The sequence below is a fragment of the Falco rusticolus genome, chromosome 9, assembly GCF_015220075.1.
Source record: "Falco rusticolus isolate bFalRus1 chromosome 9, bFalRus1.pri, whole genome shotgun sequence".
Classification (NCBI taxonomy): Eukaryota; Metazoa; Chordata; class Aves; order Falconiformes; family Falconidae; genus Falco; species Falco rusticolus.
Window position 1 is genome coordinate 41,760,361 of NC_051195.1, and position 26,440 is coordinate 41,786,800.

Consider the following 26,440-nt stretch of genomic DNA (forward strand, 5'->3'; position numbering starts at 1 on the left):
TTCCAAGCGAATAATCAATAACTGTTTATAGCTGAAGGCAGCCTTGAAATTCACGTCTAGACCCAGAGGATGACACTTTACCCTTTTCCTGCCACACCTGTTAGTTACACATGCAAAATCAATTGTCAGCATGAGATGACAGGATTTATTATTATAGAAGTGTAAGGGGAAGAGGGTTCAACTACATTTGACAGACGACCACGCAGGAGGATTTTATCCGCTGCAAAACAGGATTGTGGATGGAGGGACCCTATCCCTAAGCCTGGCTCCCACAAAGGTGCCTTCTGAGCCTAAAATAGCTGATTTTGGTCCTGCCCTTACAGGCTGTGCTACAGATGTGACCTGTGGGTTGTTGTGTTCCTGCTGGCACTGCAGCCCTTTGCGCCTAGTGCTAAGGCTTGGGTTTGGCAGTGAGGTGAGAGGCACACGGAACCCTCGGAAACCCTTTGCTACATGTTTACTGCTCTGTTCCATGTATTATTTCCCTGTGGGTTGTGAGAGCCCTCCACGGAAGACCAGCGAGGGGAGTCCTGGGAAGGCACGGGAGGCCTGGAAGCTTCTTGTATTGACACTATGATTGCTCCAAAGGGCAATACCACGGGTGAACTCAAGATCTTTCTCTTGTTTCCACCAGCCAAATTAAGTTAACTAGCTCCAGCATGCCAAAGAAATGGTAGTTTTTGCACGGACGGGGCTGTAACTAGAGATGGCACCCAAGTGGCACAAGTGGACTTGCATGGGGAAGGGGAAGCGAGGTCGGCCGGTGGTGAGCACCCACCCCAGCGGGGTGCTGGGTGCTCATTGCTCTGGGTGGAGGCTGACAGTGGCTGTCACGGATGGCGGGGGTGGCCGTGCTTATCTTGGTGACGGGGGCTGAGCAATGGAGAGCTAGCTGCTCAGGGCAGGGTACGGGTAGGGTGGGCAGTAGTGTCCTGATGGGGCATGGTGAAACTCTGTCTACTGTGACGTGCACCTTCTTACACATCAAACAATGAGACAGCAAACAAAAACTGTGCTTGGAATACACATACCACTGATCCTATGAGGGCTTCAAAGGAGCCTGAGAGTTGGGTGCCTGGATCCTGTAAATAAATCAGGCTTGAACACCTAGCTGCCCCTAAGATGCCTTTTGAAAGTATGAGCCAAAAGCCAGCACCCCCTCGAAGAAAGTCAGAGGAGTATTGGAGGGGGCAGGTGAAGGAAGAGAGCTGTGGGAAGAAGGACATTTTTACTTCTTTGTAAGGAAAAAGCATCTGCCAGCGTTTTAATCCAGGCTGATTGGTTCTCCTGGGCTGTGAGGAAGCTGTTTCTGATGTGTAAAGCTGGGGTGTACAGACAAAAGTGCTTTCAAATATTTTTTAAAGAGCCCTGAAGAGAAATGTGATTTTTCTGTGAAACTCCTGAGAGTTTTCAAGCACGGATTTGTTTGGGTAAATTGTGAGTGAGTGCCCTCCCGTGAGCACAGGGGAACGGCTGTTTAATTGGCCTACACCTGGTGTTGATTACGATGGTGGTTTTTTTTGGGGGGTTTTTTGGTTTTTTTTCCTCCTAATTCCCTTCACTGTATCTCATTCCGATCAGTTTTGCTGCTGTACCCCACAGCTTGGGTTTGGTGTGCCCAGTGTAAAGCAGAAAGTGTGCTGGGAAAATGATGGAAAGCTCTGCCCACCTTGGTGTAATTCAGTGTTAAATAGCAAGGGCACAAGCTGTTCAGCCTGGTTGGGAAGTTCTTGGTTCGGCTCTGAGGATCCTGCTGTATCTAAGGCTGTGTTTTCTAACCAGGACCCCCTCTCCACTCACATTAGGTGCACAATGATATTTAGGTGAAACCAAACCACATCCCTCCTTGCTGGCCCTTACTGGTCACAGTGGCAGGCAAACACCTGGCACAGTGTGCTGGACAGAAAGGCTGAACCTTGCTGCACTACAGCCCTGTCTTGCCTGCTAATTAATTGCCTCACAGGCAGCTAATTGGGCCTTGATGTGCCTCAGTCAAGCTGGGTGAGTCCCAAGCCATGGTCTGGACCAGTTGTACTGGTGCAAATGCGGAGGGTACTTTATTTTTTTTTCTCTCAGTCAGAACTCTGGGTGCTCGCCTGAGAATCAAAACCCATCTTATGTCTAAAATGGGAAGTTCCAGTTCTGGAATCATATTTATTGGCCTCCCAATTGTCTCTGTATCTGCAGAGGCAGAAAGAATAGGCTTACACTTGACATTGCCTGGGTGTGAACTGAAAGGGGGGAAGGAAGTACAAGCAGCTTCTTCAAATATTGTAATTTCATTTTTTCCAGGGCTGTAGAGCTAAAATAATCTGGCTTTGAATTTGAATAGAAACTGAAAAGCAAGAGATTTTGGGAAAGGGTGGTACTCATGCGAGGCATTAGCTGTTAAATTATAGCCTTGCTCTGAAAAGCAGTTGTGTGTCTGTGTAAGTGTGCAGAGAGAGGTTAGAGTGGGGAGGGGGTGGGCAGGAAAATGCATTTGACTTAACATGCAGATTTTGCTTAGTTTTTTGAGGACCACTTTTGGTCCAAGAAAATAAGAAATTTTCAAGGGCTGGGTTCTGCATAATATTTCAGGATTAAGCAAACAAACAAACAACTCCGCCCCCCCCCCCCCCCCCGCCCAACACCAATGCTCGGAGTAAGTACCCTTCTCATGAGCTGCTTTGTTATTTTCAAATATGAAGCCTTCCTTTTCACACAGCTCCAATCTTTATTAAAAAGATGAAACATCTGGAAGTGTGTGTCTGTTTGCGCTTATACAGAGATCTTCCACACCAAGCCTGTGTCTCCTCTGTGCTCATTAACCGGCTGCAAATTCTAAATTAGTGTTATGACTGGAGCTGAGATGTGGGGAAGAACCCACCTGGTGAGCAAGACTTACTATTTATTTTTCTTAAAGCCCTCAAAGTTTACTCAGCTGGCGAAACAACAAACCTCATTTCTTCAGCTGAAATGTTTAAAAGAGAGAGAGAGGGAAAAAAGAAAAAAAGGTGTGGAGGAAAGCAGGGAAGGAAAGAGAAGGGCAGAAAGGAAAGGGAAAATGGAAGGGTGGCCTCCGTGGCTTTGCTCTTGTTAGACAGGGGGAAGAAGGTGCCTTCTGTTAGTCAGGCACAGTTCGGTGCCCCGGTGGTGGCTCTTTAGCACCTCAGCATGGGTCGTTCCTTGCCAGGGGTCTTGTAGAGCTCACGGTCCCCTATCTGTATGCACGGTGGATCTGGTGGCCCCAATTCCAAGCCCACAGCTGAGGCGCAGCCTCTCTAAATGAAATTTGCCATGATATGAGAGAGAAATATTGTGGACACAGCAATTTGGTGGACCTGTCACCTGCCAGTTCGTCAGACAAAGCCACCAGTCGGAGTGCTCACAGAGCAGACAGCAGCTATACAATCCTCTCCTATGTCCCTTCTCACTCTCCTGATCCTCCTGACCCAGTGCAGATGGAAACTCTGTTGCTTATTACTCCAAGCATTAACTTTTCCTTTGTTGTGACTATTTCCTTTTGCCTTATTCATTTTGTTTAGGACTGAGAATAAGTTTTGTTCCAGTCTAGTAATAGCCTACAGCCACAAGTCAGGGAGTTGAGATTTCAGAGAGATAAGAAAACAGAGCAGAAGAAAATAAGTGAAAAATTGCAATGACAAGGTTTCTGCTGGTAGCTTGTGATACAGAGAAATGAAGTCCCAGGCCAACATGCTTTGGCAGCTGAGAAAATGCTAGTGCTGGCATTGTCTGTCTGGCAGACCGGCAGGCAGAGGGGGTGAGTTGGTGGGGGAATCGGGTATAGAAAACACTTGCAGGAGGCTGTACGATACAAGCAGATCTGAATTTCCAAGCAAACACTCCAGTCAGTCTCCTGTGTAGGATAGCTGTGGGTCTTATACACAATTTTCTCTTCCTCTTTAACCTGGCAAGCCCTACAAATGCAAATAGGGAAGGTTGTTTTCATCTGGTCTGGAATACACTGGTCCCAAGGTGTTTGACTTCGTCAGCTCAGTGGCAATGAAGAGTGCAGAAAATGTTGATGTACCCGTTCCTGTGAATTTGCTGGACCTATAAGCTATGCACAATCTTCCTCTGTGGAGTTGAGTCTACACGGTGTGTTCTGGTGTGGATTGTGCTGTGCTGTGGCTAGCTCACAGGAGCAGCTGCGTGTTTTGAAACTTGTCTTCACACATCTTAGAGAAGTGCAATGCTTTGCCAGGCTCCAGCAAACCGAAGGTCAGGGAAGTTCCCTATGGACAACACTGATAAAATCCTGCTCTTGCAGACAGGCAGTGCCAGGAAAGATTGGGCTGGGGGATTAAAACCTCATTTCTGTTCCATCTCTTTTGGCAATCCCATTTCCCAGCTCACAAATCGCCTTTGTTCACTGCTTGTCCCTGGCATGTGGCGCTGTCCATACAGATACCAGCAACACATCGGCAGTGGCTGTCCGCCTCCCACACTGAGCCCTGCCATGCTGGAGAAGGATTTATCCCCAGTTCTAGGTGTGTGGAACAGCTGGATCACAGCTCATTTTAGGTGCACAGAAGCCTAGGGCTGGTGAAAGGCGGGCAGTCAATAAGATACGGCACTCAGATATATACCTCACTCAAACGGCAGAGCAGGTTCTCCTCTTGCTGCGTGGCTTAGAGGTGGAAGTACCACCTGTGAGTAGGAGTGAAGTTCTTTCTCCCTCTCTGGAATTTGTGTGTTTCATGGAGGCGATCAGACAGAAGCATCAGAACAAGGCTTGTTGGTGCAGACGAGAAATGCAACTGATTTCAAGCTGACCCACAAACAGCTGACACCTAGGAGCTTGTTTTATGAATGACCTAGGCTAGAACTGAACTTGTGGGCAAGTCAAAGGAGCCTCAGCACATTATCGAACCACTGAGCTCCCAACTCTTGATATGCAGTAAATCCTCAGGAGCAATTAGCTCCAACCTCCTGTATTTCTCCTGTCCACAAGAACTAACTGCATATCTGTCTCCCCCGCCGACATTGTGTGGGGTGTATTTTGGGCACCAGGAACTATTTGCAAAGAGCAGTGACTCTGCATGGCTATAATGAACGTGCTGCCATGTTGATGATTTATTGAAGTCCCACCAGCACCCAATTATGTAAATCCGATTATCTGTTGAGGAGGCTTTGCTGAAACAGCTTGTAGTTGTAACACTTCATTTTTTTAGAAATAGGAAAATTTAGTTGAAAGCAACTTTTGAGTCTTAAGCATTAGGCTCTCAGAGCCGAATACGGCCGGTTCACTTGCATGTGGCTCTGAAAGGTGGGTTTGTATGTTTTAACAAGAATGCCTTTATCTCTTCCCCTTCACACACAGGCTGAGGCTGGTAGGAGGCTGTTCCCACCTTGGCAGAGTGGCATGCCTGAGTGCAAGCAGTGGGGAACAGCAGAGCCCAGCAGTGGTTCTGGGGTGGTTATTTGTTGCAGATAACGTGCTCGGCTGCTGTTACAATGATTTCACAATATTGACAGAGGGTAAACTTAGGTATTGCCACTGGTAAACCTACATGGACCTTCAGTCATGCTGCTGGCATGCAGCAATGGCTAGATGTTCTGAGCTGTTTAATGTGAAGCAGAGCAGTGAAGTCAAAGAGCACAGAAATGGTTTTAATTACAAAATAATAATAATAGCAGCAACACATTTATGGAAAAATTAAAGCCCTGCTGCTGCAAAATTCCTAGCTTCAGCAGATGCCATAGGGCTGTGCAGGTGTGGAGCTGAAGAATGGGTTCCTTCATGAGCACCAAGGGGAACAAGGCACCCACAAGCCTCTGAAGGCGAGTGATATCTTCGCTCCATACCCAACAAAATAGAAGATGAAGGTGTGAGTCCACCTCCCCATTTTTCACCTGCACAGCTGCTCATCAGGTCCCAGCCAACTCTTGTATTTGCTCCTTTGTGTTCATATCTCAAGTAGGACCCTTTGTCCAGGCTTTTCTAGAGGCAGAATCTGATTGAAGGAGGCAGTGCTTGTCCTTCGGAGAGACACAGGCACTGCAGGGGTGTGAAGAGGCAGAAAGCCATGAGAGCACCCACTCCTCCCCTCCAAATAACCAGCACCCTGTGCAAATAACAGCCTGAGCTGTGAGGCAGAGGAGCTTTCCTGGGGGTGGTACATCCTGAAAACTTCAGTCTATGTGTCAGCAACCCACCAGGATAAAGTGATGGTCCCAGAGCCCAGCTGGAGGCTGCGCTTGCCTGCTCCAGGCAGTGAGGACGGCGAGCAGATGGGAGAGAGCCAGGAGGCAGCCCAGACCTTGTGTACAGGCACCCGAGGCTCCTTTTTTGGGAAGGATGGATACATCCCACACTGGATCAACTGGCTGCTTGGGTTTCAGGAGCTGACACTCTCAGAGACTGCCTTGCTGACATGCAGTTGGGTGTGCGCATGAGATAAGCCTTGAGGCCAATTTTACATATGAGTATTTTATTTTATTTGACTTTTCTAAAGCAGAGGGAAGGTGTTAGACATCCTCACTGTTCCTGCTAGCTGTTTCTTAAGAAATCTGTCAGCCGTACTGACAGCAGAGGACAAGCCAACTTTCAGCACCCCTGTGAGCCCACCGACAGGTTTTGGAGGCCCTGGCGCTCCCCGCGAGCGGCATGCGGGTTAGGTTAGCCCAGCCGAGGCAGGTTAACCTGGCTCCACTCAGGGCTGCACTGAGCCATAATCACCGTTATTATGCTAATGTGGGGAACATGGCACGCAGCCCTTTCCCCCGCTCCCCATTTCCCCTTCTGTGTGCATTTACATCCCATGTGAGCCGGGAAAAAAAGGAAGGATTTATTGTTTGTAAGCATTAAAAGAAGATGTTTCAGCCAAAAAGGGAAAAAGAAAGGATCAATTAATGTGTAGCTAAGGGACAGAGATACGAGCAGACAGAGGAAACCTTAAGTAACAGCTTGTTCCAGAATGGCTGAGCACCTACCCCAGCCTGCTCTGCGTACCGTGGGGATGTACTCCCCATTCCCACACAATTAGAGGCTCTGCTAAAGCCTGTTCCTTCCTCCCCTCTCCAGAGCTCGGCAGGAACGGAGGGAGGAGTGGCTCATTTCAAAGTGCCAAGGGACTGAGAGAGAGATGCATTTGCTGCCAGCAGCCCCATCTCATCAACTTAATCAAAATACACCAGCGCGCTGTCTCCCACCGTGGTCCCTGTGCAGCCAGTGGTGGGAAGGGGATGAAGGCAAAGCCTGGGAGACCCGCCAGCCATGCAGCAGGAGCGGACAGCGTGCCCTGCTCCTGCCCATGGCAAAAAGGGGTTCTCTGTTGATGTTGCTGGCAGCGGGAGCTGGACTTGGCTTCCTCATCTCTCCTCCGCTCCTCAGCCTCTGATAAATCTTTCAGTCTGTCGAATCCCAATCACCTGTCGGTGCCTGCTCTGGGATGAGACCTGCTGCTGGTTCCTAGCTGTGCTCATGCCTTCCAGGGCTGTATCAGCTCATCTGTGGGACTTGAGTTGATCAAGATTTTTCAGGGTCTTTTAAAAGAAAATAACAAAAGCCAGCCTTTTTATTAAAAAGTGTCTTTTTCATTAAAAGCAAGCATTTTATTAAAATATTCAGTCTCTTCCCAAACCCTTGAATTGTAAATACTTTCCGAATGTATACTGACATATTTTGTTTACTAGCACCTGTGTTTGCAGTAACTGTTTTCATTAAAACATTTCACCATAACTTTCTGAGGAAAAAAGAAAAGAAAAAAATTAGTCTATTTTTAACCTTTCAGGATAAAAACAGTTTTGAATTGTTGTGTGAAATTAATTTCAGGATTGTAATCAGCTTTAACCAGGTGGAGGAGGGAAGAGAAACAACTAAGGGACACCAGGAAATGGCAACAATACAATTGTCAGCCTGGATCAGCCTATGACTATGGCCATCAGCCTGTGACTATGGCTAATGCCAGATGCTTCTAAAGAAGATATAAGCACTGCACAACAAACAGATGTAGGATAATCCATCTCCCCCTCCCTCCCACTTATTCTCTAATACACGCTGTTTTCTATGAGAATTGTGTGAAGTGTCTTCCAAGGGCTTCTAGAATTAACTGCTCTAATTCTGGACGTTCTCCTTATCCAAGTGAATGGCCAGTCCCCAAGCAATCTTGTTAAATTCTTATTCTCAGAAGTTTCCTCTGGCAGTGAGACAAACTGAAGAAATCGTTCCTTTTATAGGTTTTGAATTTGCTGCTTCTTAATATCCCATCAGCCGTCTCTTTGTTCTCCTGTCATGAGACACGGAGAGCTGAACTCCCAGCCCACCCTCTCCAGCCTGTTCATCATTTCATACAGTGTTCCCATATTCCTTTTGCATTTGTCCCTGTACTGAACTGAGTGTTTTCTTCACGTGGGAATTTCCTCCTATCCCATTAATGACCTCTAATTTTGCAGTGTCGCTTCTCAGCTGGGGTAAGCAGCACTGCACACAGTACTGCAGAGCTTGCATCAGCGGTTCATCTCATGGGTGCAAAAGAGTTTATACATGAATGTCTACCAAAATTCTTCTGCATCCAGCTTCCAGGGCTTTAGTTTTGGTTGTGGTTGGTTTTGTGGTTTTTGGGGTTTTTTTGTTGGGTTTTTTTTTTTTTTATATAATGGTTTTGAATAAAGAACTGAGGTCTTGCATTGAATGTTGCATCATTGCTTGCAATGCCAGAGCATTGAGCAAAGCCAGGGCAGTGGGCAGGATGCTCACAGCTCCTCTTCTGCTGCATTTGTCGTGTGGCCCCGTGTCTGATCCCTCTGTGGATGTACTCACCCGAGAGCTCACAACCTGCTCCACCCGTGTCTACCAGAGCCTCCCTGCACAGAGAGGAGAGGGCTTTCCTGCCCGACCCTTGCTGTTGGATTTTCATGAATGGTGCGATGGCAGGCAATGATGCAGTTTGACATTCACACCCTGCAGGTTGAAACCCAAGGAAAGATGTTGTGGTCCTGTGTGAGACAGACCAGATAAACACCACGAAAAGTCCACAAGGCTTCTGAGTAACAGATGAACATCTTAGTCCAGATCCTGCTGAAAGGAAACACAAAATAGCCTCACAGCAGTGCTTTCATGAGCAAGAAGGGTCCATCTCTGTGCTGTGCACCCTACATGCACTCACAGCTGCTGAAGGCTAGAAGCAAAGAAGTGGAAGATAGGAGGAAGATCAAAATATGTGGAACAAATTAATGACAGTTTTGAATAAGAAAGTGCTTTAAGAATGCAGTAAATGGTGTGTGTGGAGGGAGTTGTAACAGGGATAAAGCAAGCCCTTTAATAAACTAGAAAAGGAATAAAATCAATGATGGCTGAGTTACAAATAATACAGCCAAGCTACTGAACTCCTCTTTTCAAACAAGCCCTTCACAGAAAAGCACAAAAAACTGGGATAAACAATTAGGAAGCAATGAAGACCTTGTCAATAGTGCTGTTCATAAGGAACAGATAAAACAGATACTTAAATTGAATATAGTGGAATTCCTTTTTACTGATCACTCCTCCTAGTGATCACCCAGCTCTCTGGATCAAACCTTCCTTTCAGAAGCCGGTTCCCATTTGTGTTGATATGTTTTCTTGCTTAGACTGCTCAGCAGGGCTCTTGGTCATGAGCATTAGACTGAAAAGTTATTTCTCTGATTTTCTTTGATGTTTTCAAACGTGGAAAAAACCCATGTGCTCTTGAGGGTCCATAAATCTCTGTGCCAGTTTAATGAAGTGTTGGCTTGAGCCATTTATAATTTCACTTATCTATCTTGGCATTAAAATGCCCAGCAGAACTCACCTCATTCTCCCAAGATGCAGATTCTGGTTTTACACATATGCCTGATTTGGAAAGCTTACAATTTCATGGGTCTCATGTGGTAAGAATTCAGTCTTAATAATCATCACCCATTGAAGTCAATGGGAGGGTTTTCACTGAAGGTAATGGCAGGTAGTCTAGCCTCTGCAGAATCAGCTTTTAAAATAAATATTTATAACAGAGTTCACTTTTTATGGGCAAAACAGAGCATCTAGGTTAGCAATAGTCTTGCGCCTCAAAGCAGACAGGCTTTATTGACATTGCTAAAAAAATGAAAAATCACTAGGATGTTATCAGAGAAATTGGGAAACTTTTTTGGCTGGATGGTTTGTAACTTTCACTTCTGATTTTAAACTGCGAGATCAATAGTAGGTCCCATAGGTGGTACTACTCTTTAAAGGAGGAAGGGAGAAAGAATGGGAGGTATTTTGGAGTCTGTCCAATTTCTGTTCCCATGGATGGGCAGGGAAACTACTTGAGTCTTAACTCCTCCCTGGCCTCAGACATGGTTGTAGGCGGTCGATGTCCCAGCAGACACCGAGGTGTGTGGAACAGCACTTGGTTACTCGGGGGGGGTGTGTGTCCAAATCAATGTGAGGTCAGGGGTAAGACCCCTCTGATAGTGAACATGGGAGCTGACAGCATTTATTCAGGTTTCTGTGAGATGTGTGAGATGCACCTCGCAGGTAATTCTCCAGAGCATGACAGGTGTTGACAGAGATGGAAAATTGCCAGGCAGCCAACAAAGGGAGGGTAAGAAAGCAGTGGCACAGTGAGCAGGGTGGAAACCACTGTCCAGCAGAGTGCCAAAAAGGATCAATATTAGCACCATTTTTACTACAGATCAATCTTAATGACTAGGGGGAAGGCATAAATAAGGTGTTAATTCTGGTTGCAGATTACTCTCCAGGGCAGTGACTGCAAGCAGTGCAGAGAATGAAAGAAACCAAAGGGATGGGGGTGGCGAAGCAGGGGTCAGTGGGAGGCTGAAAGCCCACTTCACAGGGGGGTCCTGTTGCTTGGTTTTGCTCTTACTTAGGCTGGTGTGAATCATGAGAGAAGTGAATTGAGTTGTGCTCTGTCAAACTAACAGGCTTACCACAGACCTCCTGCATAAATCTATTAAATTCAACATGATCATTAAGTTACTTATCATTAATTTCTGGACTGGGTTTAAATGAATGAAGAATGAAGACAGTGCACTGTATCCAGGGATGAATCATCTAAAACAGAGGGAAAAGACCAGATTCCCTCTTCTGCCTGTTCTTTTCCTGCTGCAGAATTGTTCTGAAATGAAGGCGAGCATAGGCAGTGAGCTGTGGGCTGGTTTCAAACAATGAATCATGAGCAAGGATGCAAAAATCATAAAACAAGGGGCCTACTCCCTCCCTCTTCCCTTACAGTGGATGTAGACCATACCATAATCTGATTTTCACCTATAAAAATATTTCTTAAAATTGATATTAAACTTTTCATTGTTTATTAACAGCAAGAAAGTTCAACAAAAAATAGTGCTTGTGATTTGTTAGCAATATTTATCTACTTTGTTCCTACACAGCATCTCTAGGAGATATTTCACAGTCCTCTTTATAATGGTGATGCTAGAGATATAAACGGCGTTAATAGAAAAAATGCATAATAGCAATACAAAAAGGGCTGATTATTAATAAAACACTGTCAGATTAACTAACAGTAAAGTAAAGCCTATCTAGTAAGTGCTTGAGAGATAATTCTTCATTCCAAAGTGGTATTTTAGAGTTATGCACTAATAAAAAATTGCTTTAAACTTTCTATGAGATTAAAACTGAATAGTTTTTTTTAAAATTGCTGGTAAAAATTCAAGTTAAAAGTAAAGTACTAAATAATAGAAAGCAGTGTTGAATCACATTATGGGCAGATCACATTTCAAAGAAGGGTGCTTTTTATGTTTTCAAGTGGCAAATGGCATTTGATATCACGGTGTCTTCCTCATCAGCTGAACAGCTTTTCAGCTCTGCTGACGGTGCTCAGCGCCAGGCAGGGGCTGGGCTACAGCCAAGTGAGGCCAGCGGGGTCTTCCTCTGGCTTTCACAGGGCTAGGCGTCGACTTCAAGGCACAGCAATATACGGTGTGGGTGTCTTTAGGCGACCATGAAATCTATAGCAACCTCTGCCTCTGGAGAATAGAAGTCCAAGGAGCTGATGTGGTTACAAAGGGGCTCCTGGCTGAGCCGCCCTCCATTCTTCATGAGAAACACTGCAGGACAACTTCATGTGATGTACGAAAGGGTGTCAGGTAGAAGAAATCATGAGGGGGGGTGTTAAAAGTAATGGCTTGTGAGATGGATTGGAAGAACTCCAAGTTCCCACAGTTCAGAGTATGGATGCCCCGAATCAGACACTTCTATCTCATATCAATATGATCAAGAATCCGTGTGAAGAAATACTGACTATGCCTGTGAATACAGTGGTGTATCTACACAGGTAACTACAGCTGTGCTATAAGGGAAAACTGCAGATTATGCATACATTGTCCCCCAGTGGAATGACAAAGAGACAACCCACACAGTAATCTGGGCAGTCAAAAATGCAAAGCACGTTCTTGTTCTGGTCTGCAACCAGAAGTTACAATAATACAAATAATAATAGTAAAGAGTAAAGAGAATAATTTGAGAACCAAAGGGTAGGGACAGTTGAAATAACTGTAATAAATCATTCTAAGCTGTGACTGAATGAAGAAAACCTGAAGATGATTATTGGCAAACACCTTACAGAGGAACATTTTTCCTGTACGAAAGAGGTGATGGAAGGAAGTGTAGATGCGGTAGTTGATACTAGTGAAAGCAGAGGATGTAAAACTGGAGGCAATTGCCCTGCCAGGGCAAAAGGATGACCAGAGTCATCATTGAGTACTGATGCAGGATAAAAGAAGAGGAAACTTGCCTTTTTTGAATTCCCACCCATGACTATTTTGTAAGACTGCTGCAAAATTTGAAACAATTTACTTGGTACCAGCAATAAAGCTGCTGGGGAATTTTCACACAAAAGCTGTTGGTGCTCCTGAGTGGTTTCTGCTTCTCAGAGTTTGCAGGGTCAAAACTTCCCCCCAGTCAAGAAACTCTCTCTTCCTACCTCCATTAAACCCAATCACCAAACCCCTACAGCATTTGTGGGCTCTGAATGGGATTGATATTCTGAATTTGGAGAAGTGCATAATTTTAAAGGTATTTATTTAGTTGTCCTGTGCCTGGAGACATTCCTGGTTGATAAAGAACTTCAGAAAGCCTATATTAGCTTTAAGAAAGGTTTTTATTATAGACAGACATGACCCACTCTTTGGCTATTTCATGCTAAATGAGACCATTTGAGCATCCATTCCAGTGTGTCTGGGAAGTCAGGCTTTACTGCAGCTGGTTTTGGACATGCTGGAGGTTACAGATGGGTGGATGCTCTGAACTGAGCTGCAGCTCAGTACCTGAGCCACCAGCCAGCTCCTTGCTGGCCCTGAGCACAGTCACAGCATTTGTGGCTGCAAAAGGCCATGCAGAGGTGCCGTTAGCTGCCTGAGCTCAGAAGCAGCAGGTAGGCTTCTAGCTGACAGCCTTCTACCAGAAGTTCGACCCTTTTTCTTAAAAAATTTACATTAGACATCTATATGTCCTCCATTTGGTTCTTTTCTCTCCCTCTCAAAATGTGGTCTTATCACAGCCCAGGCCCCTGGCACTGGGACAAATATTGTCACTAGACACTGCGGCAAGGGATGTATCCTGGCTTTTGCCCCGAGGCACTGGAAGGGAGGTACTCTGCACACTGGGAGATGAGAAAACTTGAATAACTTGTCGGCCCTTACCACAGCTGTTCCCCTTGGCAGTTAAAAAAAAAAAATTCTTCAGTACAACTTGTTTGGGAAACCTGCGTTTTGCTGCCCCAAGGTACTCATGGTTTCTTAAGTACAGCCCCAGAAGATTCAGTAACGACAGACTGAAAGAGATGGAGTTAGAGGGAAAATAGAACAGCTGGGTAGATGGGTGATGGGAGTTGAGAGGGGAGTCCCTGTTTTGCCTAGTATTCTGTATTTCTTGTTGCTGGAGTTCCAGCAAGCAGGTATTAATAATAAATAAAAAGAATTGTGAAGGTTATCGGCACTGACCCTTTCCCTCTTTCAAGTAGATCTCAAGTTCTTTTTATTGATTATACACAAACTTTATCACATATGGACCAGTTCTTGCTGCCTTTCAAGGAAGGCTGTAGCCTGAGCAACCCAGGCCAGAAACTGCTCATTCCCCTCCCTGTCTCCACTCTCATTTCTAAGAAATAAAAATCTTTCTGAGTTCTGGGAAAAGTGGCACCAAAAATGCATGGGTTTGTCTTTTCAATTTGCTGGTTGACCACAGGGTTTTTGATATAATTTTAACATGAGAGACATCATGTTTAACACCTTTTTATGATGCTGTTTCTGCAACAAACATGAGTCAATCACCTTTATGCCTGGCTCTGTGATCTGGCCATGAGATTTCAGCTGAATAACTAATGCTAGCAACTAGATTATGTGCAAATTGTTGTTAAAAGAGAACTCAGGTATCATTTATTGCATATCCTACTGCATTCTGCACCATATTGCCTGCACTATACCTGTTCTCTTTTGTCTAATTTTAAATTAGCCAGACTTTCAAATGAAAGGATGTGAAGGTCAAAGCCAACTCCTAAAGTGGCAAAAAAAATGCAATGAGCTATTCTGTTTTGCTATTCCACTGGCTTTGATTTCAAGGGGCAAGAGGATAGCATGGAGGCAGTTGCTTGCCTCATTTGTAATATGAATGCAGCATCATGAAATGTGCCAGACTGAGAACTTCTAAGAAAGTCTTTCAGAGTGATCTGGACTCATCCCCTCAAAAGGAAGGGAAAGACAGGTTGATAGTTTTTTTAATGCTGTGTTGTAAACTGAATCTCATTTCTCAAGTCATGAATTTTGAAAGTGAACTTGCTAAGTATCCCAAAGGAAAAAGAGTAAGATTTGGTTACTTTATAACCTTGCCAAGTGGTCATTTACAGATCAGAGGGGAAATATGTAAGCTGGATAAGAAATTACAGATTATAGCATCACATGTTCCAAATATTTACAATTACTTGTCCTATCAAGTCTTTGATACCTGGTACAACAAGTTCTCCCCTACAGCCACAAGCTCTCCTATAGTTCTGTCATCTCACACATTGATGCTGGGAGGAAGAAAAAAACCCTGAAGTTGCTTCCAGCCAGGTTTCTGGTACCCTCGGGCTGGGTGGTGTGTCTCTATTTGAGGCATGAAGCAGTGCATGTGTCACACATTGTAATATTGGGGCTATTGTTGAGATGAAATACCGCAGCTTGCTTTAAATGCTTCACCAACAAGAACCTATTGCTTAGCTAACAGAGATCTTGTAGCATCAGAGGGAGAGATGCCAGCGCAACACAACACAGCCCTGAAATGTGTTAGGAGAAATCCAATATTACAGAATTTATATCTGCAAAGTTCATCTTGTATTCTTCCCCCTTAGATGCCTTCCTATATTTCAGGCCAGTTGAATCGATGGAACCAAGGGGCAGTTTGTCGTAGCACCCTGTAGGATGATATTAAATTCTTGCTTTATTGCTAATATCAGCAACTTTTTTAGACTGAGACAAGAGAGAAAGACAGAAAGGGAGAAAAGAAGAGTGTGGGAGAGAGATGGAAGCTACAAGATGTATTGCTTATATTGCTGAAGTCTTAACTAGGGAAAAAAGGCAAAGTCCAGTTCCATAAAGCTTAAACCCAGATGATGTCCCCATTCTCTAGGCCTGTAGCATTGCTTTAAGGGCCACAGCGAGACCAGTAGTGAAATGTTAATTATGCTGTGCCAGGGTAATGTCCCGCTTGGCAGGAGCAAAGTAATTTCTGAGTCCTGCTTTGCCACTCTCACACTATCCCGCCGCTGAAATCTGTTGTCCTGGTCACTCGATGTTGCAGAGCACAACATCCAGCCCATTGACTGTTGTTATCACAACAATGTGAGTCCTGATGTGTCTATGTCATGCACAGATGCTATTTCTAGGCTTCCTGGGCATTCTGCAAAACCCTTGCAGCCATGGTTCCTGCAGCATGCTAATGAGAAAGGGAGACATGGCCTCACTGTGTACATCTGAACAGTTTCACTCAAAATCAGGGAGATTACTAGTGTGCTAAGGGATGCTCTTGGCTGCTGTGGACAGAGGTACCAGGGGTTGTGTTGTCCACGACCCCTTGTAACCCACCACCCTAAGCCCTGCTAAAGACCTGGCCCATACCAGCGACACCTGGTCTCTAAGCACCTGAAGATTTTGCATTTTCTTTCTGGCCAGGGTTTAATAGCATTTCCCTGTTGTGAAACCGTTGTGAGAGCAAGGGTTAGATGTGAGTATGCCAGGTACTGCAGAAGCAAAAGTCCTACCAAAAGCTGCAATTTCTCAGTAGCTCTGCCTCAGACCCAGGACCAGCCCACCACGACCAACTCCCTTATGGTCCCTTTTGAAAATGACCTGATATTGATTTATCCTGCAGAATTATAATCAGAACAAGTTGGCAATTAACACCTGGAGTTAATGTATCACTGGCATAAGCAGGAGTGACTCCCAACTCACACAGAATGTCTCCCATTTCCATCTGTGATGAATTTTGCCCACCAAGAGAGCATGACTAACTCCTGGGCTCCCTGCGATCTCATTCATTCGCAGCAGCGAGCTGGTTATTATGCAGAACATATCCGATCTGCTTTCATGGCCGTTGCATGGCAATTAGAGTAATTTTGTGTAAAAGGCTTCCTCAGAGATGCCATCAAGGCATGGGCTGGATGAAATGGACACAAACTTTGTAGATATAGAACTAATACTAAGCATAATGATAAAACCCAAGGCTTCGCTGTTTTTTTTTTAATTGCTCTTGGAGCCCTAAGAAATACTTTTTCCCTGGTTAGTACCACAATAATATTTCATTCCCACTGCTTACCCTAAAAAATGGATTTCCTTTCCCTTCTCAGTTGGTGATTTGTTTTGCATTAATGCCTTTCATAACTCATACGTTTCACCATTAAAAATTAATGCTTGGTGCTGACATAAACAAATGAAATTTGTATTATTAATGTTTTACATAGGTAAGACTTTGTAATAACAGATTCATCATAACAGACTGTTTTAATTAAAAGACTTGCTCATTCCCTAAACTGATTTCAGACATAATTTTGGGCATTGGGAAGAAAGTCTTGTACAACTGCCTGGAGAGGAGTGATCAATAAGACCTCGCAAGCCATTTTTATAAGTTTGCACCTGAGTTCAGACAAGGGATCCGCTGTCGAGGATATATCCCATGGGAGTAGCAAGTGGGGAAGGCATCCGTGGTGGCTTTTGCTTTGGTGCAGTTTCATGCCTCTACACCCATTAAAGTTTCTACCTGAAGTCCAGGTAGACATTGGACATTGTTCTGTTGTATGGGAGCACATTGGAGATGAAGGGAACACTTGGGTGGTGGGACTGCCCTAAGGGTTTGGCTTCAGGTCTTTGGACTCTTTTCCATTCAGTTGGAAAGCCACATGCCACTCAGGATAAATCTCACAAGGGAAGTCTGCAGGATGATCTCCAGGCTGGCCTTTGGGACTACAGATCTAACTTTGCAGAGAGGAGGGTGAACAGTTATCACTGCTCTTAGGGTATAGCACAAAGCTTCTGGTACCAGCCACAGCTCAGTTAAAGACATGCTCTGTACTGCTTCACTACAAAATGGGACATTAGGAAATAGAAGGAGAAGCAACAAGTTCAGTTGCAATATGCCTCAATTTAGTTTCCTCTAACAGAATAGTGCATACAAGGTGGGGGCTGGTCTCTTTTTCCCAAGTAACAAATGGTAGGATGAGAGGAAACAGCTTCAAATTGCACCAGGAGAGGTTCAGATTGGGTATTAGGAAAGATTTCTTCACTGGAAGGGTGGTCAAGCACTGAACAGGCTGCCGAGGGAGGTGGTTGAGTCACCATCCCTGGACATTTATTTAAAAGACATGAAGATGTGGCACCCAGGGACATGGTGTAGTGGTGGACTTGGCAGTGCTGGGTTTATGGCTGGACCTGATGATCTTAAAGGTCTTTTCCAAACGAAATGATTCTACATGAAGCTCATGTTAATTATAATGTCAAGCGATCTTTCATTTGAAAATTTATTATTAAAACTTTGCTTCTGGTTCTGAGGGTAATAGTGTTGACTGTCCAAGAGAAGAAAACCTTGTTACTTAGCTGCGAAGCTGCAGGTGATGTCTCCATCATATGGCTGTATGGTCTGTTCCTAGGCAAAGAGAGCTCTGGTTGAGACTAACTCACTGTAAACTCCATTACAAAGCAGCGGTAATTGTTCCACGAGACAGCGTTACAGTCCTACCAAATTCATAAAAAGAAAATCAAACATGTTAAAGCATGCAGATGGACGGGTGCGAAAAAGAGTGAAATAAGAGCACGCTTTATAGCAGAACTGGGAGCAGTGGTACAAAGTGTGCTAATGACAGGGAACAGGGTGATCAGGAAACATCAAGGGAGAGGTGAGGGGGGGGATTTCTAAAGCCCAAAGTACTTGCCTTTACTGTTCCCCTGTTGAAATCAATGGAAATGTGCTGTTCAGGTTTTCTGACTAGCAAGTTCAAGGGGAGCTGAATTAAGCCAGGGTGCTTTTAAGTCACCCACCCTCCATATCTGTAAAGAACAATTGGAAGAGTGAAGAGCTAAGAATTGAAACCATTGTGAAAAAGCCAGCCTAGAAAATGGTTCTGGGAAGCCAGGAGTGCTGAAAAGAAAAAGAGAAAGATGATAAGAAAAGACTATCTGTATTGGACATCAGGAGCTTGTAAAAGGCTGTGGGATGTAAAATGGCATCACTCTGGAAAGGACACGAAAGTGATGAAGGGAAGAGCAGGGGTGTATGAGATGCTTATTAATGGGCAAGATGAATTAGGCTGTTTGGTTACCTAGGAGCAGTTGATAAAACTCCCCTCTCCACCCCCTATGGCTCCCACTGTGACCGGTGCAGCCCCACACAAACCGGTGGAGATAGATCCAGGCTAAAAATGGTATTGCAGAATGGAAAAGGAGGTTTGTGTGTGTCTCACATGGGGCAGGAATACAGATGTGCACAGACTGGTGGTGTGTATCTGTCTCTGGGTCTGACTCTTACTGTCAGTATCAAGAAGTTTAAGTGCAGGTCTTGGATATATGTGTGCTGTAGAGATTTTTACATTGCAAGTGGCAACGTGCACTGAAAGAAAGTTAAATGTACTGTTTGCACCTTTTACAAGCACGTGTTGCGGCTCTGCAGCTGCGTGTCTAGCATGAGATTGCAGTCATTTCTGCATTCTTTGTGCTGCTGAACCTGTTTAATTAGATGTAATTGAATTGAGTCTGCTAAGCAGTTATTGTCAAGACTGCTTTCTGTGCACGGATACATTGTTCGGGAGCCCACAGGAGTGCTGTGCTGGACATGGGAACATTGTGCCTTCAGCTCAGCCCCAGCCAGCTCCACAAAGCAACGGCAAAATAAGACAGAGATTTCAGGCACTAAGCCTAAGTCAAAAGTTAAAAAAAGAGGCGTATTTGCTCAGCTCAGTGATCACGCAAAAGAGAACCAGGTCCACTTCTGCCTGAGGCGGATAAGGAAAGCCGGTATTGCCTGGCATCATTTCTCCTACAATTCAGGAGCCTGAAAACAAGCTCTCTAAAGGACATTGCAATGGGAAGGGACACGCGCCCCCCCCACGAGGAACCCAGGCTGCCCGGCTAACAAAGAGCCACCAGCCAGGACTGGGGGTCGAACGGCGTGCTGTGCAGCAGCTGCAGCTTCATTTATTTGATAGGGTTGTGCCAAGGCAGAGCGAATGTTCATTTTCCTAACTTTGCATCAATAATTAATCAAAACTGGTTTTACATAAGCCTGAACATAAAATTATTAGCTCCTGGAGGTTCTTCCAGCAGTTACAGCAAGACCTCTGTCAGCAGCTTAAGAATTGATGTGCTTTAAAAGGCGAGGAACATTGATAAATACTCATTTCTTACCCCTGCTGTTGCTCACTCAATCAGCTCTCACCTTTCATTCTCTTTTCCTCTTGTGTCTGGAGGGGGAAAGAAAAGGAAGGAAGAAGGCAGGATTTTATGTGGAACAGAGAGGCGAAGAAGGAAACTTTGTCTCTTGATGAACATGAGAAAACTGGTTTGCAGAATAATACAGTAAACAGAGCCCTTCCTCAAATCTGGGTGTGTTCCTGGAATTTCAATTGCATTGTAGGATCTCTGGGGCACAGTCTAGCCTTTCTATTCTCTTTCCTTAAGACGTTTAATGTGACAGGGTGTTGATCCTTGGTTATTTCTCTGAGGTGCTTTGTGGTAAAAATAAAACAATAACGAGAGCATTATATCTGGTCTTGGCTAGTCTAGTGAGTGGTACAGCATGAGCCGAGATGGAGGGCTCACGCAGTGAAAGGACAGACCTCTGGTCCTTGGGAAAAGCATTCGTTGCTTAGGCTGGTGGCTCTCATGGGCTTTGTGGAACTTTTTCAAGGAAGCATCCTTGAGGTTTATCCCTCTGCTCTGGACCTGGAATGGGCGGTTCAGAGCAGATGATTATCGCTGTGTGCAATCAGTTACTGTCAGAAGGAGATTCCCTTTCTTTCTTTTGCCCCCCTCTACTTGCCATGGGTGGTCCCACCCTCCCTAGATTAAGTCCAGCTTTGTGGAGACCTCTGGGACTCACCCTTTCTCCCTGCATGGGACTGTGAACATTTGAACCTTGTCAAAAATTCTGATCTCTGAACACCTCTGCTCTCCTGTGGAGAAAGTCTGGGGTTTTTTAGAAGCTTTCCAGAAAGTTTTGGTGATTCAAGGATAGATTCTTAAAAGGTGTAATTCAGCATTGTTCCCCTGACTTCAGGGGAAGGGATAGCAGTTTGCACCATATTGATTGGCTCATCCATCTCAGGCTTGCTACAGCATCCAGCCTTTCTTGTGGCCGTGTCCTAGTGTGCAGAGTTTGGATCACCTCGCACCTTTTGCAAGTCAGCTGCTGAACACATTGCAGTAAATTATGTTATTAAAAATTTAATTCCTTTCTTTTATTATTTCTGAACCCAGTAAAGCATGGATGTAGGGTGCAACTGTCAAAGTATACCTGAAGAGTTTAGAGGTCGAACTTCTGTTGAAGTGAATAGTAATAAGGCAACCAAGTCCTTTAAAAGATTTCTTCACACTGGTTTATCCTTCATATTCACTCCACAGAATGATAAAGATTTTAGATTTTGGACTGTTGGAAAACTGTCTCTTCACTGTTTGTACTGTGCAGTCAGTCAGCTAAGGTGCTACCTAATTCTTCTTGTTCACAGTGAAACAATGGGAGAAGTGAATAATGAATAAAAATATGAATTTTCAGAATGTCAAAAGCAGAAGAAAAGAAACTCTGGAGGTCTGCAGGATCCACCTCAAACAGCTGATGTTTATATAGGGATCTGAAAAATGGATGAAACCCAGCCTTGCAAAACACAACAAACAAACCCAAGTTCCCTTAAATGTGAAAATATGCATGGGAAAAGAAACGGTGCTGTTGAGATATGTATACTATTTCTCCTCAACTGCTGTTCTGTTTCCTCACAGTCTTCCTGACAGAACTGCATGCTATTTTTCCTTTTAATTTCCTGAATGTAGTTATTAACTGGAGTAAAAATAAATAAATAATCATGACAACATGTAATTTCTTGCAATGAAAACTTCAGATACTAGTTATTTCCCAAGATTAATCTTAATGTTTGCAAATCTCTTTCTTCAGCTATATGGGAAATAGGACCTATCACCAGGGTTCCTTTCATTTTCCTGCTTTTTGCTCTTTTAACAACCATATTCCTATTTTTTTCCCTTGCCTGTAGTAGAAAACTTCTTTCTGATAAATCCCTTTTGTACCTCCTGAAAGTCTCCAGCAGTCTGTCAGGAGCCCAGCAAGGAGTAGCTCATTTCTGTCAAAAGCTCCATATTAAGCATTAAATGTCTTCTAAAAAGCTGTCCTGATGACAGCAAAGCACGGGGTCACACTTGTATGAACAACAATTTACTCCTTTTCATGGCAGAGTGAGAAGAACCGCTTGGAACTGGGAACTTGGAGTGGGAAAAAAAGCCTTGTGACCTGCTTGCCTTGAGATGCTGGTGTGATTTGGTAGGGTATTGTGGTAATGAGACTGCGTCACAGGGTAGCTGAAGGGAAATAAGATGCCTTCGTAACCACCTGAGCAGCACCATCACTCAAAGCTGAATGGCTTTTGCTGCTCCTGAAATACAATGTGCCATTCACTTGCAGAGCGGCATGGCAGAGAGCGAATGGTAACGGTGTGGGGTGGCAGCAGTCTTCCTCCCCTTCTGCCTCTGCTACACACTTAAACTGGTGCCTAACAGGGAGTCCACGCTGTCTGCTAATGAACCGCTAAGATACTTTAAGGTACCACAGATATCTAAAGCAGACTAGGAAAGAACTCTCTTCTGAGGGTTCACTCATAGAGAGCCAGAGGAAGATGGTCCCCAGCAGGTGATGGGTTAGCTTTAAGCATCACTGCCAGCCTTTCCTCCATCTTCTGTTCCAACAGCTTCCAACAAAGCTGACACCAAAGATGCTGAAGATGAGAGAGAGAGACATGGTCACAGGGTGGCATTTTCCTTCTGTTTTTTTCTGATGCTGTGTTTTTGTCACTATTACTACAAAACAGCCTGGCTTCAGGCAGCGTTTAGCATCTTAAATAAAAGATCATCCATCTTTTCTGTATTACTGATGGGTGACACCTGTGCATGATACTAATACAGTATTGCAGAGCTGCCAAGTACTGCAGTGTTACCGGTGAGGTTTTGGGGATCGTGAGCAGGCTCATGGAGCTCTTCCTACCCCACTAATCTTGCCAAAGCTGATCTGATCTGACTTGCTGACATGTCTGCAGGTCATTTCACCCCATAGGTGGACAGTGCAGCAGCCTTGCTTTACATCAGTACTTGGTTAGAAGAAAGAGCAACAGCACTAAACAGAGAAGTGGGCTGTGCTCCCCCCTCCTGCCTCTTCTCTTGGCAGAGAGGGAAGGTCTGGCACAGCAGCACCCTTCCCTGGCCGGAGCAGAGCCGCTGGGGATGACATGATGCTGAGTAGTGCACAAGGAGGTTAATGTCCCAGCAAAAGCCTGGTTTCACAAAAAACCTAGTCCTAGCCCTCCCTTACTATTTCTGATATAATTCAGACCTGTGAGATTTGCCCATCACTCTTCTGCATTTAACATCATATTTTCTGTGCAGCTGGGAGGGCAAGTATTAGCTTCCTTGTGAGTATGACCAATGTGTCCATTCCTTTCTGGAGAAGATCCTGGGAAATTACCTCAGTCTTGCTAACAGCAATTATAATAAAAATAGAACTACAACAAAAAGGAGCATAGTGCCAAATCACGCAAGAGAGACCTCACGGCACTGGGAATTGTTGTAAGCATTCCCTATCTGTTCCTGAGTGATGGATAACACCAACCCACCAGAGAGCAAGATTATCACTGCTGCCCTTCCTGTGTCCTCTGTGATGGCAGGAAAGAGTAAGTGGGTGTTTGCTGCTGGAAGTATCTGCAGCCTCCAAAGTCTAGAAGCATTTTCAGTACTGAGAGCACGAGGCAGAGGATGTATCTCTTTCTCACGTCTTCTCCCTTTATCTATGTTTCCCGCCATCAGTATCTCAGATTCTGCAAATGCATCAGAAAAGAAAAATCAATGTAAACTAGACAAGAGACTTTCCAGGCTGTAAAGCAGAGATGGCATTAGGTGTCCATTAATCCCATGGCTGTAGGAAGTCCCTGAAGCAATGGAAATGGAAAGAGGAAGAAGTGAGGAGGGGGAGAATACCAGGGGACAGGGAAGCAGCAAATTCTCTCTCATGGTTGTGGTGTTTTCCTTTCTTTCCCCCCCCCTTTTTTTTTTTTTCCTTTTCTTCCCATTTTAAAGAGCTCTCATAAAATGAGCTGATGCAATATTCTGTTTTCTCTGTCTCTGTACTAGATTCAGAATGCATGCAATGGTTTCTAATGTCAGCAGGTGCAAAAGAGATCATTTGCATTAAAAGAAAGCAAAGCTTGCAGCTATCCACTTAAAAAAAAAAAAGAGAAAAAAAACCTAGCTTTTTTTTTTTTTTAAGTAATCAATGACTACTCAGGTTGATGCCTATATAGAACAGTAAACAAAAAAAGTTCTGCTTCTAATCATAAAAACTCTGAATTAGCTAGGAGGTGGCTGTAACAGCATTTTATACAGGTCTTTCTGTGACCCATTATGTGTGCTCCATGGCTCTGGAGGATGAGGTCAGTGGCATCAGCATGACGTGTTCTTCGGAGAGGCTGGCTCTACCTCCACTGTGCAGGTTGCGGCAGGGCATACTCCTGGAAACCAGGCAGGAAGGCTGCTCTTCCCAGAGATCTAACCTATAACCATATTTTCCCTTCATCAGCAGCTTAACTAAGACACACCGTGGCGCTTTTTAGTGCTTCATCTCTGCATTCCTTCAGTAATGCAATGATCGGCATGTCCAAAGTGGTGAAATGGATTAATAGCTGCTATCAGATTAAAGTGAGATCAGAGATGGAGATGATTCCCGCTGTAAAGCCATTTCCAGGATGGAGTTTTTCCTCACAGTACAGTAGCCTTGATGTTCTCATAAACATCCCTGGTACTTCCACTAGCTCTGCTCTTGCTGACTCTAGTCATGATAAAATGGCACGGTGCATGTACATAGTAGAAATAACATCACTGCAGCAGAGTGCTGCCTTGTGCATTTATTACACACACTTTCCTAACATCATTTTCAGGGCAGTGATATTGTCCTGTGGCAATTTAATAAAACAGCAATAAAATCTCTGCCTTGAGGAAGGATATATTCATGGTGAGGTATTCTGTGGTGACTTTGCCTTTCAGAAAGGGATGCCTGGGAGGCAGGCAGCTTCCCTTGCTTGTGTGTCCTTGAAAGAGCAGAATGTACAAAGGCTGGTACAGCTGTGGCTGCAGAGCAAATGCAACTGTACAGGGGTGGCTGTGGTCAAGCAGCTGCTCATGACTTCTAGGGCTAGCACAGAAAATAGATATATGTATTTTCTTCAACTATTCCACCATTCAGAACTGCCATGAGAGAAAAAAGTCATATGGTGAGTCCAGATGTATTTGTTCTTGCAGGAATCTATCACTAAATCTCCTCTAGTGGAGGACATTAAAGGTGGTCCTTGAAATTATCATAGCCCTTCCTACCACTTCAAGCATAGCATGCAGTGTGGTGAAATCAGGGCAATAGGTAAACCTGTATCTAAAGTTTTATTTGGTAAAAAGTAGTAGTCTCTGGGACTGCACTATCCAGGGAGATGCATGAATTTCTTTCCTTCTTGCTTCCCTTCCTTCCTTCCTCCCTTCTCAGTAAGGTTATGGGGTGTTTATGATTCAGATGTTTGGGGAGCACCGTTCTAGGGGACCTGCTGCTCCACACGCCAGCTTACCCTGCTGTAGGAGAACAATGTGTAGATCCCAGAGCATGTCTTGGGGATGGGGGAAATGAAATGTTCATATGCCTAGTAAATACCTGCATCCCCATTAGATCTTACTGCCTCCACCTCCTTCCTGGAGGTCTCACTGAACCCTTGCTTTAGCCTTTTTGAAAATAAAACTCAGTCAATGTGTTCAATGTGCTACATGACCTGGGGTAGAATAAAGTGCTTTAGTAAGAACAACACGCAGCCAAGAGCAAAATTGCAGGTTCCCTCTCTGATTCTCCTTCCCTGTGCTTGTGAACAGATACTGAGCATAGCGGGTTTTTGTCTGAGAGCCGAGACCAAAATCCAGCAGCTATTACAGTGAGGGGAGAGAAGAAGGAGCCCTCGTCTGTCTCAGGGTGACCAGGGAGTTTAGGAAATATCTCCTGAAAATTCTGATAATAATCCTTATTCTAAGCTTCATTTTTCTTTACATATCAAGCTTCAAAATGGCTCCAGATGCAGCCCTGCAGCTTGCCACCCCTACACCCATTTTTTTTCCAAGAAAAGAATTATTCTTGTGTTTAATTCTGGGAAATTCTGCAAGGATCTGCATGCATCTCCCCCTCTCTGCCAAGTGGAAAACCATCAAGCCTGTGGTTTTTGGTACTTGTCCATTTTGATATGCTCCAGCCACATTTCAGTTTATAATTTCTAATAATTTCCAGTGTTAGTGAGGCTGAAAAAGCCATTGAGTGTTTTCAGGACTGAAATTGAGCCATCAATTATGAAAATGTTTCTTCTGCTCAGTTTCCCACTGAGCCATTATCTAACAAAAATCACCAGGAAAATACCCCACTCTCCAGAGGAGGAAATGGTTAACAGCCATGAGCTGCTGCCAGACTGCCCTGAAAGCTGGAGTGCTGGGCTGGATGGGGACACCCACAAATTCAGAACGATTGCTGGCCCCAACAGCATGTAAGGAAAATTGGAGACTCAAACAGTCTCAGTTGGCATAATTTTCTATGCGAACTTGTCCCCTTTTCTTGAAATACTAGAATTACTTTACAATACAAAAGCTGTTTGCAATAAATGGCCTTTCTTCCCCCCATGAATCTCCCCTATCATTCCCCCTCTGCCCAGTGCAC